This window comes from Nipponia nippon, unplaced genomic scaffold (genome assembly GCF_047370975.1).
Source record: "Nipponia nippon isolate SJK-2023a ecotype South Korea unplaced genomic scaffold, ASM4737097v1 scaffold_8, whole genome shotgun sequence".
Classification (NCBI taxonomy): Eukaryota; Metazoa; Chordata; class Aves; order Pelecaniformes; family Threskiornithidae; genus Nipponia; species Nipponia nippon.
The window spans coordinates 17,739,168-17,755,429 of NW_028262402.1; the positions used below are offsets into that span (position 1 = coordinate 17,739,168).

The 16,262-nt window shown below is 40.3% G+C and overlaps 1 long non-coding RNA gene across 1 annotated transcript in view; it reads right to left on the reverse strand.

The window, feature by feature from the left end:
* Window positions 1-1,307: 1,307 nt before the first annotated feature.
* Window positions 1,308-16,262, reverse strand: part of LOC148050462 (uncharacterized) — a 45,049-nt gene continuing 30,094 nt past the window's right edge. The window contains exon 4 of the long non-coding RNA XR_015701013.1: window positions 1,308-2,293. This is a non-coding gene — a long non-coding RNA (uncharacterized LOC148050462). The remainder of the gene's footprint in view (window positions 2,294-16,262) is intronic.

Genomic DNA, 16,262 nt, shown 5'->3' on the forward strand with positions numbered 1-16,262 from the left:
AGGAACAGTTATCTAATTCAGAGTGACAGTTCACAGCTAGGAAGCAGAAAAACAAGCAATAGGTAAAACAAATGCAAACAAAAGTAAATAGAAAAAATGTGCTTCCCATTAAAAAAAAAAAAAAAAACCCAACAAATATTTAAATGAGCAAAGTGAGGTCCATGAGAAGATTGGTCACCCCATGATAATCTCCATACACAGTCTCTGAACGGACATCCTTCTGGGACCCAGTTGTTCCTTCAATTGTTACTAGCTTACTTGGCACGTTTTTCCATTTAACAAGTGCACTTGCAGCCAGTCTCAGACAGAATCACATGATCACCAAATATCTTGTTTTTATAAACCTTTGAAGACACATATGATAACATAAGTGGCACAAAGAAGTGACAGCAATGAAAGATTCAGTAACCTCAACAGCAAGGTGCAAAAAGAAGTGAGCAGTTCAATATGAGTAAAGGTTACAGGATAGGGTCTTTTTTTTTATTGTCTCACTAAATTTCATCATTATAAAGTGCTTTATAAATTAGAGTGATTTTCTCCCATAATTGCAATAATTTCCAACATATATTATTGTTAACACTAGCAATTTGTACTTTATTCAGTGTTGGAAGCAACAAATATGAAAACTTAAAAATGTACATACTTCCTCCCATTTGGTGCAAGTCAAAAATGTATCAAAAATGCCTCAAGTGTACACCTGTACAAAATAGAATCAAATCTTATTTCTGTTGTAAAACTATGTATTTACAGAGCAGACTTCTTGGGGCCCTTTGCTTAACTAAGTAGTATATCAGCAGAGTTTACTGAAATCTTTCTGTTTGATAGACTTGATGATTTGTCTTTCTCTTCTATGATTTTATACTTCCAAAATCAAATAAAATACTAAGGTGTAGTAAACCTATCACTTCTAAAATGACGATAAACTTGGAAAATTTTTGAAAAATATAAATTATTAAAGAAAAACTATTAGGCTTTGGAATAATTTAGTTTTTAACCTAGGAAAATTGAGGAGGAGCCACAGGCAAGTTTGATACATTTCTCTGAGCCAAATGTGGTTCCTTTCTGTACATCTGAGAAGAGATCAGAGTAGCCTATGGCCTGTTCTCATTTTCCTGTGAAACAGCTATGGTGCCCAAGAAGGCAGGCTGCCATCCAGTCATTTTCATAACACACTTCATTTCTTCCTGTTATTACCAGGACCAAAAGCACTTTGACAAATATTCTGAGGTTTTTTCCTCCATAAGTATTAATAACATGAAAATTATCAGCAGAGGAATTAGCAAGATCTCAATCCTAGTTACCATAGCTGATTTTATTGTTATTTTTAACAGATATTCACACCACTCTTGGACAATACTTCTAGTATGAGATATAGATCACTTAGGTTGGCATACATATGCCTATAGGACAAATGTTAGTCATGCTCATAAAGTCAGCCATGCCTTTTAAAAAAAAAATTGAAGTGGGATTGTTAACTCTACATCCTTTCCATAACACAGCCAGATGGTAATTTTTATAATTAAGCACTAATGCATCTCTTGTCTCTAGTGAATGTCCATTTCTTTAGTCATGCAATAATATCTCCCAAAGGTAGGAGAGAGAATAGCAAAAGGATACCCAGATTTCTCACTTTACCCTTCACTATCCTGAACAGCTAATCCAAATAGCTTTTATACTACATGAAATGTAATTACCATGCACCAAACGCAGACAGAAGCAATTTGGGTAAGGCTTTTGTGGAAGAAAGTAAAAAAAACCTGGATCTCTTGGGCAGGGAAAGGGTAAGGCACTGAATAGGGTGATTTGATGGAGAAATTGTTCAACAGCAAAAAAAACCCTGTCATTTATCTCAGGGCAAACTTGGCACCTATAACATGCTAAAGTTACTAGATGGCAGGTGTGGTTAAATGTGGAAGTCATTTCTAATTCTTTTAACAGGTGGGAGTTTTATTACAAGTGTAACCTTACAGCATGCACTATTTCAGTACCATGCAGTTTGTGTTTACTTATTTGTGATCTTTAAACAGGAGTGCTTTAAGGCCAAATAAATAAACAAAATGCCTTTCTTGACAAGGTAGGGTAAAGCCACAAGCAGAATTGCCACGTCCATGTTCTTCCTGCATAACAGCGCACCACAGCAAAAAGCACACTGGAATGTCACTATCTCAATGAAGACCTACTTATTCTCCAGTTTTCTTAACATAATGCATGCAGTCTGAGGGCTGAGATGTGAAGTCTGCAGAATACTCCAAATCCAGTCCCATCAGTCAAATAGATGGTCTCATTCTTCTCTCTGTTTAAAGTTAAACATATGATTAGAAATTAGGATCACGCCTATGGTGCTTAGCACTTTACGGAATCATATCTGCAACAGCATTTTGCATCATGTTGATTACATTTGTGACTTTGAGACATAAAGCAAGAGCATGCCTTTCAAGCTAGATTAGAGCACACTTAATTAGGCGTTGAAACAAAACGTAATAAGTTGTGGGTTTAAAATGGGTTAGGATTGAGTCTGGATGAAAACTAATGAAACAGTTTTCTCAATATAATTTCATCTGTAGTTTATAAAAGATATTTAAAAAAAAACCTCATCTTTGGTAATTTTTCAGCATGAGAGTTCTCAGATTTCTCAGACATATGACCGTTAACCTGTAACATATCTCATAAATCATCTCTATAACATTAAAAGCATAAACAGAAGTGCTTGGTTGTTTAATAAAAAAAAAATAAGTAATAATTAACTGAGACTTCTGGTGATAACCATAGCATGAACAGAAAACATGTGAACTTGTGAACTTAAAGAGCATCAATGTTAAGTTTGTTAAACAAAAATGTCCAAGGACACATCAGTCTTGCATCACAATGTTGTAATTTTCTGTTGATGCATCCTATCTCCAGTTGCAGCAATAAACTGCAAAAACTGTGGCAGCTTAGCTGTTTTTACATCCAGGTGCTTGTTGCCATCCTCACTTGAGGAACAGATACGAGTTAAAATGCCACATTTTATGAGCCAGAACAATTGTGCAATAATTCCTCTTTTTCTCTAATGCAAAATCAGTTGGCATAGTTTAAAATTATTTCTGATAGCTTTACCTTCATCTTCACATGAAAAAATGTTGGGAGAACAGTGAGAAAAATGATTACAGAGAAAATCCTACCTCTATCCTGAGAAACTGAAGTCTTTCTTGGCCTTCCTATGAGACTAAGAAAGAAATAAACTCTTTGCTTGAAAGAACATGAGGTAGAAAACCCCTTTTTCCAGTCTTCAAGTTATTTCAGTAATGTCAACAGAATGCTACTATCTTTATACTTACAACACTTCAAATGGGAACTCAAGAAAACAGGTTGCAAATATTCCTAAATAATCATGAAAAGAAAGCCCCCAGAAATTAGACACACCTTAGATAATATAATTTAAAAAAAAAAAAAAAAACAGAGGTACATATTTTGCAATGAAATGGAACAGAATTTTGAGTTAGCTATCAAAGAAACAGTAGTCAGCCATGACATTTCCAAATCCAGATTTCTCCAAAGGCTGAGGGAGTTTAGATTTAAAACTTTATTTAAAGTTCCCCTTTGGAATCTAAGTTTTAGTCCCATTTTAGGTTTTGTTGCAATTCCTTCAAAAGAAAACATGGAAGGCAAAACTGGGGTCATGCTTCATTGCTGTCTCGTGTCAGCAAGGGATCAGCACAGCTGTGCAATCACTGTATTGCCAGTATCTCACCATGGTTCATTTGTTTGCATGGATGACCTTATTGCTAGATACACCCGTATTCAAGGTTTTCCTTTCACTGCCAGGAAAAAGATAACTATATTGAAACCAGAACACTTCCATTAGCAGGGTATGATATTCTGCTGAGAAGAAATTGGGTCATGTACTTGAAGCATGATTTATTAAGATGGTTTGCTGCACTGCAAATGGAGCTCGTTTTCTGCCCTGTTCAGCAGAAAATATGTACAAGGTTCTGCAGAGGGAAAGCCACAGAAGGTCACCAAGGCATTTTCCACAAAGGGCTGAGCTATTTAGCAGGAAACACTTTGAGGCCACGAAAACATTTTTGTGAAGTGCATAATTCGTTTTTGTAACATGTTTCTGAAGGATAAAGGTGTTGGGGTTAGTTTTTCCCCTTCTTTCTCCCAGACTCTGGAATGTCATTTACCAGAAGCTGAAAGTCATTTTAGTGGAAAACATTTTTTAATTTTCCAGTGTTAATCCACCTTTCAACTACAGCAATGATGAGATACGCATTAGCCAAAGTTGAAACATTGCATCACTCTAGGACAGAAATCTGACTGCCTAATACCCAGACTTTGCTGACACGTGAACGCTTATGCCCATTCCCTCTGTTGGCATTGTGCCCATTCACAAGATGACATTCTAATTTTATCTGAGCAGAGGGAAAGGATTTCAGCAGGATGTAGAATTTGACATCTCCTATTCAAGGTGATCTTCACAAGGGCAATTTATGCTAGCCAAGCCAGATACTTCATAACAAAAAAAAATCTCATGCTGACAGAGCCAGGAAATACTTTCATTTTTCTGGGAAAAAAATGTTGCTTTCACCTAAAGGTTTCATCATTTAGGAGAGGGTCTCCTATTAATGAAAATCATAGGAAAAAAGACCCAATGACATTTCTTAATACTCTAGGCCAGCTAGAGGTTCTGAAAATTATATTTTTTGTTGTTTTAATTTGCGTATTACATATATTATATTATATTATATTATATTATATTATATTATATTATATTATATTATATTATATTATATTATATTATATTATATTATATTATAGGATGCCAGTTGTGGCAATGTATAATATCATACCTATTTTTATAATTTGTAACTTAATATTTTCTTAATTTTACATTGCTGAGAAGAGCTGTTATCTAGCACTAGATGAAATGTCTTGTTTTCATTACAATGAACGTCAGACACTGATTTAGAAAAAATGTTTGAAAACCTGATTTAGAAGAACATATATTTCAATAAAGAATAAATGGTAAGCCTTTTCACACCTAAAACTAATAAAATATTTCAAGTATAAATTAATTTCTATATTTCTAAATTAAAATTATCTGAAACAAACATCTGGAAGAAGGATATTCTGCAAGAAATTTTTGAACATACTTGTCCTTGTCCTGTCTGGGAATGAAAAACAAAATTTGAAATGTAATGACTGACAGGTAAAATTATGATTTTTGAGTAAATACTAAGGAATATACAATCAATTACTGCCTTTTTTTTTAATCTGTTGAATTTAGGCTGGGATTTTTCTCTAAATAGTGTCATTGCTCCAAATTCTGAAATAAGAAGACATGCAACTTTTTTAGCAACACTGTGAAGTCTTTAGCTAAATATTCTTTCTTTTAAAGTTAATCTCAAATGATAAAATGCAAAACCTGACAAATCACTATAATTCCACAGGTACAGAAAAGCTGCTGTACTTGTAGCTGCCCTCAGGACTTTAGCAGGTGTAGTATGCAGATTCAACAAAATTCAGTTTGCTACTTTGATCTTCATTTTCTCAAATAAAAAGTAAGTTTTCCTGACACAGTACAAGCACAACTGTTGACTGCTCTCCAGTCGCCACAGCAATGGGTATTCTAAAATAATATGGTGACAGATAATTGTACTCAGACCCAATATTAACCAGTTATTTTACTACTTGTCAGCTGCCAAGGGACTGTTCTTACAATTAAGATGTTTTTCTTCACACAGGGAGAAATAAGAAAATTAGCTGTTGGGAGGAAGGACAATTTCCCAGGGCAGCCATTAAAGACTCCACAGACAACTACTTCCCTCAGGTTGCACCTCACTGGCAGTGAAGGGTGATTCCCCTTTCTGCACACCTGGAGTCCTTTTGCAGAAACAGCAGTGGATGCACCACTCTGGCATTCTCTTCCTCAGACTCCTCACCAGACTAGAAAGCCAGATGAGTCAAAACACCATACAGGGAAAACAATGTGCTCAGCCTGTTTTGGACTCTCTGCTGACATGAAACAAGTTAATTCTTTTCAGCGGGAACAAATTATAACCACTGAGGCTCTGGGCATTTTGGTCTAGGACCCATACCAAACCAGAGGCCAAGTCTTTGATGCTTCTGTACAACTGCATTTTACATTGAAAGTATTATTATTTGCCAAGAATCAGCAAGCACAGCAAATGACTTTCCTATAAGGAAATTTGGCATCATGCATGTGTTGGTCAAATTGCACAGAGCGAAAAGACCACTTGCTGGTGGCCCAGTGAACAGGGCACTAAAAAAATGTTCATAAAATAGGCAAACCTTAATTAAGTAAATGTCCCGAAATTGCTTCTCCAAATAAACAGTTGCCATTACTGCTGCAAAGATGGTTTTGAAACACAAATGAAACCGCTAATTGGAGATGAGGTAGTATGTTCATGAAGGGAAAAGTATGGGTCTGGAAGCGTGTGTCTTCATGTGCCTATCTATAGCACACAAGGGGGCAGGCATCAGAACTGGTGATAACTCACTACCGGATGTAGCAGCACAGCCAGTGCAAGACTGTATGGCTGCTGAAAGCAAGGTCCAGTGTGCCATTGTACAGCACCACATGGAAGAGCAGCTGGTACATCAGGTTGTACTTTGTGTTTCCGTGTAGGATAGAGATACTACAAGTTGTGGTTCAGAAACAAGTTTGAAAAACAGCCTAGATTTTGCCATCAAAACAGACCTCACTCCAGGGAAACAGCAAAGCAATCTGATGAGGGAAAGGATCAAAGCAGTAAGAGCCACAAGAAAACAACAAGTTTCCAAGCTCAGTCTGCAAGAACCCAAGAAGCAGCCCAAGCCGAAGCTACATTCATTATAATCCACTGTCAAGGAGACAGCATGAAAGCTGGAATGAAAAATATCCTGGCTAAATGCTACAGTGCAAAGGTAGAAGGAAAAAAAGACTAAATTAGGTAGTCACGACTAACTCAATAAAGTGCAGCAGTGCACACAGTGACTGTGGATACACAAACATCCAACAAGAAAGGAGGATTCTCACAGTGTAGTTATAGCAGGGGTAACAAAATCTGCCCTAGTTTGACTTTAGATATTACCAGACACAAGACAAGCTGGCACCTGTCTCTGCACAGGTTGGAAATCAGAACAAATACCCATAATCCCTGCAAAACTGAATTCCAGCCTGCTGCGCCTTTGTGATTGTAAATACTTGTGCTAGCAAAACAAAAGTTTATGTATTTATGCAACAGTGACTCTTTCCCATGCATTGAGAGTACTTTCACTGCTGCAAAGGCTGCTTATTTGCAGTTACTTTGTTAGATCATTAGGTCATTGCCATTTTATCTGGATTGCAAACCAACTACAGCATAGTCCCAACAGTATCAATAAGTAGTAACAACAGAGTGGAGAAATATGGCCAGATGCTTTTAAAAACCATTCTAGGGACCATCTGTGGGAAGAAACGTAGGCTGTAAACACGACAGGAAAGTGAAAGGAAACACTGTCGCTTTGAGCTGATGGCAATGGGTGGATGTGTAGGAGCTCCACCCACAACAGGGCAGTGCAAGCAAGGTAATCCCACAGAATACATTCAATGTGAAAGAAGAGTGACAATAGTCACCTCTCTGTCAAGCAGAAAAGGATGAGGTGTCATGGACTGTGGCTGGGGTGGATGAGCAGCATGCTCACGGTGAGAATCCGATGAAGCACAGCTGCATGCTGACCCAGCATTATCCACTGCAAGTAACTGAGGATACACACCTGTTTTATCAGAGGGAAAGTGACTCATTGTTTCTGCTGTTAAGAAAGGTTCAGTTCTATCAAGCTAGATAAACTGGTGCTAAAAAGGCTGCCGGGAACCACCAGTGGTGCTGGAGCCTCAGCTCAGCCCCTGAAGGCTCTCTGATACAATCCTCCGTTGGGAAAAGTGCTACGTGGCAAGCAACAAACATCAGACCATAAAACCAAACCTTGACAACTGCTGAGCAGACTTTATGCAAAGCCGAGGAGAGCTGACTTCCTTGTATTTAATACACATTGGCTCCCAGAGGATCCCAGTGAAATCCCAAAAGCTGTTAAGCAAATAGTCAGACCCCAGGTTATAAAAGGAGCTCAACAATTTACAGGGATGGCCAAGTATCCTTCTAGACTCTATGCATTCCTATGGAAAACCTTGACAGACTTCATCTTCCAAAGACACAGAGAGGGCTTCAGCAAGCACTTGAAAAAATGAAGAAAGTTGATGCTGTCCTAAAGTCTTTGCAAACATGAACACCAGTTAGACCTGCTGTTAGAGGCACCATTCTGGTAAATCCGAGAAGCAGGTCATGGCCAGCAGCACACGACCTTTGGCAGGGAAAGGCTCTGGACAAGAAGAAGCTACTGGCTGAGTTCATGGGACTGAAGGTCATCATTAGCTCATCCTTGAATAAGAACTGCACAGGAAGCCATTAAAAAGCATCTCGAAAAAGCCACAGATTATGTATCAGCATGTACAGCACTAGGGAGAAAATTCACTGATAGCAGCAAGTGCATGAATCTCATTTAGTCTCCATTGTGCGAAATGAGATTAAGAGTTTCACAACTGAAGATTAGAAAAGCTTTCCATTCCTATGCAAGCTTCCAGGCAAGCCAGCAAATTACCCAACAGGCCAGGGTGCCAAGGCAGCAAATAATCCACAGGTGGCCACGTGCCAATGGAGAAAAAAAAAAAAATCCTTAAAAGTTATTGCGTAATACCAAAAGATGAAGACCTTTAGTAAAGGCAATATTTTGTGTGAAGAGGAACAAGACATTCTCCTGGTACACTAAGAGTAGACATATCAAGATGTGTGTGCTTCCCACCAGGATATTGAATGCTGCTCACAACAAGCAAGGGAGTATATCTACTAACCAAATCTGAAAGATCAGCTGAAAGCACTTAATGTAGAGTATAAGGAATATATGGAGATGGGCATTAGAAAGACTGCAATAACAGAGGACAGAGCATTTCATTCAATCCAAACCAAATTTCAGGGACAGTCAATAGTAAAGATCTTCTCACTTTTCCATCTTTTAAGCAGAGATAATACTGCCTTTTGTCTGTCTAATCCATTTATATTTTATGCTCTTTGGAGCACAGAATCTACTTATTATCCATGTGCAGAGAATCTAGTATGAAAGATGTATTCCTATTGTGGTAATACCATAAGACAACAACAAGAAAAAGAGAGAAAATGAAAATTAGTGTGTGTTTATATCACATAGAGCATCTCCTCACATTGCCTAGCAAAAAAATTTCTAAGATTAAACTAAAATTAACCTATAAGTTAACTAAAATACCTTCCTATCAATGCTGCCCAAGGATTCAAAAAGCCTTATTGCCAATGACCTGGAAGATGATGAGTAGTAAATGTTAGCTGCTCCTGAAGATAATTATGGGAAAAAGAAAGATTTCACACATTTGACAATCTAAATGTCCTGCACTTTAAGAAAAAAAAAAAAATGGGAAAAGCTCCAAGTGCTGATTTGCTAAGGTAATGATTCATTGCTAGAAAAAATGAGAAGAAAGGTCTGCTCTTGAAGACATTTAAAAACATATTCTAACATTCAGATAACAGCACTGTACAGCTGAATAGCAGATGTATATCCTTTTTTACAGGATGCTATGTAACTTTCATAAAAAACTTACTTTAACATCAAGTTTGGACATGAAATTTCAGCCCTTGTTATCAGCTTCAGAGACTTCAGGTCAGAGGTAAAGAACAAAATATAGAATTAAAAATTAATGTTTCCATTTTTTTAACCTTTCTCTTAATGTCTTGTTTTTCAGTTGGTAGAATGAAGAAGGTATTGTATTGTAGAAGGACTTTTATACAAAGCAACATTATTTTCAGGTCCACTTAGCAATGACAAAATATATTTTTCTATTTTTGTCTGCCAGAGTCTTGAGCTGTGAAGGTTTTTTTTAAATTATATACTGTTATGCATAGCATAAAAGTAACTACAATATGATAATTCTTTTCCAGCAGTATAATAGCCTATAATTGCTACTCAGAGTTGCCTCCATAGAGGTGTACTGACTGTGATCCATGAAGAATAGCCAGGTGACAGCTTTGAAGAAGCCATGGTTTCTCAGCTCAAGTGGTATAATCCACCTAAACATGCAAAAGGGCCTATGGGTCCTCACCACACAGCATTCTGCCACATTGACCCCCAAGGCCGCTCCAGACAAGTTAGCTCAGGTACGCAGAGCAGCATAGCTGGGTTAGTGCAGTGGTGTCGTTGGGCTACTAGGTGACAAGCTTGCTTGGGTATATCTCAATAGTGGTGTGTTGCGCATCAAGGCTTTGCACCAAGTCTGCTGGTGCAAGGCTGAGCTGAGGCTTAACGGTATAGGACCTCCAAGCCCTTGTTAAAATAAAATGAAAGTTCGCAAAACGTATTTCCCCGTGCAGTGGATTATAGCCCACTATAAACAGAAGCAAAACATGTTTCCTGTTAACAGAAAGAAAGGTGATCTCCTTTAAAACAGGTTGGAGATGCTGCACCTAGAAATTAAAAAACTGAGTTTCTTTCATAAGAAAAATTGGACACAGCACAGGTAATAAACCTGTTATGGAGCATTGCAGTGACAACTGACAGACAATAAAAAGAAAACTTGTTAGTAAAAACAAATTGTTCAGCAATCAAGGCACATTAGCATAAGACCAGTGGGAAAAAAGCAAGAAAGAAAGTTGCTTGAGCTGTAGATGTTAATGCAGTATAGGCAAAACTCCCCCATTATTTGGCTCGCAGGAGGAAGGAGAGATGAAGAACAACAGGAAGTAAGTGTAAGTACATGTAGAATTTAATCCTGGATATATAAAGCTATCTCATCACATTCATCACGACAACATTACGGAGTATCTACATGCAAGGTGATGAGAGTAAATGATACAAAATCTTGGAAGGACTGGTAAGGACATACCCTGACACATTTGTAACTAAATTTATTTATTTGTGCAGATAAAAGTAAACTGCTATCAAAAGCAGCCTTTATTTCAGAGTATGTTGTAAGTTGTTTTGCTTGAGGTTTGACCAAGGCTATTTAAAATATTCATACTCAACATTATACATGCACATGTGCACAGACACTCTGGAAGGATTGTACTGCTATCACTACCTTTAGATTGAACCTTATTCAGGTCACCCTAGACCCTGTGGGACCACGCTGTTGTTTACTGTCTAGAAGCTCAGACATGATTTTCTCTGGAGATGATAGCTGCCCAGAAAGAGCCTTTCGACAGAATGGAAACTCTGTATCAAGCAATCCCCAAGGGAACAGTTTGAAGATCTCTGTACTAGCTGCTGAAAGGATAAAAATTTATGATAATAGAACACCAGACCTCTCCTAATTGAAAGTGTGAATTTGTTTGGTTTGAGTTTATTTGCTCATTTGTTTGCTTAGAGTGCCAAACTGGCATTCTTACAAAAGCAGTGAACCCACAAATTTTGGTTCAGAGATAGAGGGAATTCCACAGGGAGAGCTTTTCTTCTCCTGCCCCTTTGCAGCTTCAGTCTAATTGCTATATCAGTGGAAGAACAAAGGCTCAGCAGAAATATCCATGTGTATCTACAATGTGCAGCTGCTTGCCCTTAACATCTTGTAAATGGCACTACAATGAAAAATTCACATTGTAGGAGGTAAGACTGCAATGTAAAATAAGGAGGGTATTGGGGCTGGTCACTGCAGGAGTATTCAGCAATGACAAGTGATGTAGTGTAATTAGTCAAGATCAGAGGAAAAGAAACTTTAAAGCATTTCACATCAAGGAGAACCTGCTGGAGATGATACAACTTTTTATACATGCTAGTGCTCACCTCACCAAATCATAAAAGGTGTCCTAAAACACTAAAGGGGCTCTCAAACTGCACTTACAGGCTGATGGGAGGAGTAATTTCTTTCCTAAACTGATTTATTATTGCTATGCATGACCAACAGAATTTATAATAATTTAAGCATTTATTTAAGATTTGAAAGGTTTCAAAAATCTTCCGTGCCGAACAAATTTAGAGTAGGAGCACACAGTGTGATTTTATTTATCAGCTGTGAAACAATCTTGCTAAACGCCCATGCATCCAGGGGTCTTTTTCTCAGGGTCACTATGCACAACAGTGGTCATACAGTATCTGATCCCATGATATTCACCAAAATCACACTTTTTGTCTGCACTAGCATCTAGGATAGTTTTTTGTTTTAGCTGTGCAAAGAGACCCACTACTTTTGCTGGTTCATTCCCCTCCACATGACTTTTCTTCCTATTACCTACTTTTTCTCCTTCAAGGGAAAATTAGAAAGCATTAAGTACTAAATCATATCTTAAAATAATTTATTCCTATACAAGTAAAAGCACTCATGAGCATCTCCACAGGATTTTTTTTCTGGAGGTTCTAAGCAGCAGAAATTTAACATTTTTCTCTTAAGCATGCAGGAAAAGGATTCACCTCAGAGGTGAAAAAGCTTTCAGCCAAATGTGGGGCACATACATTGAATGCCAGAGAGCAAGCAGTTCATGAAAACACTTATGCGTTAGTAACGTAAATGCATTCAGACCGTAGGACAGGAACAAATAACTTCATACAGCAAAAGCAGCTAAACTCAGCTACATGCTAAAAACAAAAAGCATGATGGTTTCCACAAATTGAACAGTTCTAGGGTGCCAGTCTCAAAGGGATTATATACTATCTGAGCACGTACTGTGTACATAGAACCTCACATACAGCTTTGAGAGTGAAATGTAAATGTAGGCTTTATCACCATTAAGGCAAACGCTGGTATGTCAGCTTCAAAGAGTACAAAGGATTTGTTAGGGGGTATGCAAAGAAGCAAAGGTATCTTACAGATGCAGTAAGAAGTCTTTCAACAAGTCAGTTTCAAGTTTTCAGCCTTCTGGCCCCAGCAGCACCTCCACCACCTTCGCCCTTGGTGTTCCAGTATAGGAACAACAAACTGCTCTGGCCCCATATGCTGAAAGAGCAAGCAAGAAAGTATGAGGAGGAAGCAGTCATTAGTGGACTTTATGTAACAACTTAATTAGAGCCAGGCTTAGAGCAGTACATTCCTCCTTCATCTCTTTTTAATCAAATAGCCACTGGTGACAACAAAAACAGCGCTGTAAATATATGTGTGGAAGTTGCTGCGTTGGCCAACTGACTGAACTGTCAGAATTAAAAGCATGAAATACTAACTGGAGCTATAATAGCTTTGTATCCTTGATGGCTCAAGGGCAAGAAAGGCACCGTGATACTGCCACAGCCTTCAGTAACATGCTGATTCACATATAATTCACATAATATATTATTCACAAATAATGTGTTTTCTGTGCCACACGTTGCCTCAGCATACAACAAAGATCAAATAGAAAAGGGAGAGGACAGACAACCAAAAAAACCAAGGAAGTGAGACTACAGGTGAGGTAAATAGACCAGAACAGCTCCTAGGAGGAAATTAATTTTAAGGGTTTTGGTGATGATTAGGACACGTGGCAGATACAGGGACCTATCCAGGGGAAATGGACTGCATAAGAGAAAGTACCAGCCAGAGACTAAAGGGAGACAAATACGGGCAGAAAAACAGAAAGAGCATCAGGAGCAGAAACAGACCAGGGAAGAGAAGCAAAAGTAAATGGAGAATTTGTCGAGTACGGGGCAACATGGTACAAGTGAAGTACCATGCCAGTGAAGACATCCAAGAAGGCGGTGGGGTAGGCCAAGCCGAATCGTGGAATCATAGAATCATAGAATCGTCAAGGTTGGAAAAGACCCTTAAGATCATCGAGTCCAACCGTTAACATAACACTGCCAAGTCCACCACTAAACCATGTCCTCAAGCACCACATCTATCCGTTCTTTAAATACCTCCAAGGATGGGGACTCAACCACTTCCCTGGGCAGCCTGTTCCAATGCTTGACCACCCTTTCGGTGAAGAAGTTTTTCCTAATGTCTAACCTAAACCTCCCCTGGTGCAGCTTCAGGCCGTTTCCTCTCGTCCTATCACTTGTTACTAGGGAGAAGAGACTGATCCCCGCCTCGCTACAACCTCCTTTCAGGTAATTGTAGAGACCAATAAGGTCTCTCCTCAGCCTCCTTTTCTCCAGACTAAACAACCCCAGCTCCCTCAGCTGCTCCTCATAAGACTTGTGCTCCAGACCCTTCAACAGCTTCGTTGCCCTTCTTTGGACACGCTCCAGCACCTCGATGTCCTTCTTGTACTGAGGGGCCCAAAACTGAACACAGTACTCGAGGTGCGGCCTCACCAGTGCCGAGTACAGGGGCGCTATCACCTCCCTGGTCCTGCTGGCCACACTACTCCTGATACAAGCCAGGATGCAATTGGCCCTCTTGGCCACCTGAGCACACTGCTGGCTCATGTTCAGGCAGCTGTCAACCAACACCCCCAGGTCCTCTTCCACCAGGCAGCTCTCCAGCCACTCCTCCCCAAGCCTGTAGCGTTGCATGGGGTTGTTGTGACGCAAGTGCAGGACCCAGCACTTAGCCTTGTTGAACCTCATACAGTTGGCCCCGGCCCAATGATCCAGCCTGTCCAGGTCCCTCTGCAAGGCCTTCCTACCCTCCAGCAGATCAACACTTCCACCCAACTTGGTGTCATCTGCAAACTTATTGAGGGTGCACTCAATCGCCTCATCCAGATCATCAATGAAGATGTTGAACAGGACTGGCCCCAACACTGAGCCCTGGGGAACACCACTTGTGACCGGCCGCCAACTAGATTTGACTCCATTCACCACCACTCTCTGGCCCTGGCCATCCAGCCAGTTTTTAACCCAGCATAGAGTGCACCCACCCAAGCCGTCAGCAGCCAGCTTCTCCAGGAGAATGCTGTGGGAGACTGTGTCAAAGGCCTTACTAAAGTCCAAGTAGACAACATCCACAGCCTTCCCCTCATCCACTAAGCAGGTCACCTTGTCATAGAAGGAGACCAGGTTAGTGAAACAGGATCTCCCTTTCATAAACCCATGCTGGCTGGGCCTGATCCCCTGGTTGTCCCGCACTTGCTGCATAATGGCACTCAAGATGATCTGCTCCATGACCTTTCCCGGCACCGAGGTCAGGCTGACAGGCTTGTAGTTCCCCGGATCCTCCTTCTGACCCTTCTTGTAGAGGGGCATCACGTTTGCTAGTTTCCAGTCATCCGGGACCTCCCCGGTTGACCAGGACTGCTGATAAATAATGGAGAGTGGCTTGGCCAGCTCCTCTGCCAGCTCCCTCAGTATCCTCGGGTGGATCCCATCTGGCCCCATGGACTTGTGCACATCCAGGTGGAGGAGCAGGTCAGTGACTGCCACCTCTTCGACAGCTGGGACTTCACTCTGCATCCTATCTCCATCTCCCAGCTCAGGGGCCTGAAAAACCTGAGGATGACTAGCTTGACTGTTAAAGACTGAGGCAAAGAAGGCATTCAGTACCTCTGCCTTCTCCTCATCCTTCATGGCAAGGTTACCTTCTGCATCCAACAAAGGAGGGAGATTCTCCCTGGCCCTCCTTTTGTCACTAACATATTTAGAAAAACTTTTTTTGTTGTCTTTAACGGCGGTGGCCAGTTTAAGTTCCAGCTGCGCCTTCGCCTTTCTGATCTTCTCCCTGCATATCCTCACAACATCCTTGTAATCCCCCTGAGTCACCTGCCCCTTCTTCCAAAGGCGGTAGGCTCTCCTTTTTTTCCTGAGTTCCAGCCAAAGCTCTCTGTTCAGCCAGGCCAGTCTTCTCCCCCGCCTGCTTGACTTGCGGCACATGGGGATGGCCTGCTGCTGCGCCTTTGAGATTTCCTCCTTGAATAACATCCAGCCTTCCTGGAATCCTTTGCCCTTCAGGACTGCCTCCCAAGGGACTCTGTTAACCAGACTCCTAAACAATCGAAAGTCTGCCCTTCTAAAGTTCAGGGTAGTGGTCTTGCTGACCCCCTTCCTTACTTCTCCTAGAATTGAAAACTCTATCATTTCATGGTCACTGAGCCCAAGACAGCCTCCGACCACCACATCGCCCACCAGACCCTCTATGTTCGTAAACAGCAGGACCAGCGGGGCGCCTCCCCTGGTTGGCTCGCTTACCAGCTGCGTCAGGAAGTTATCTCCCACACACTCCAGGAACCTCCAAGACTTCTTCCTCTCTGCTGTGTTGTATTTCCAGCAGATATCTGGTAAACTGAAGTCTCCCACGAGAACAAGGGCTAGGGATTGTGAGACTTCAGCCAGCCACAAGAATGTAAGTCCTTTAGCAAAGCTGCTGCTTCATGTGGACTGAC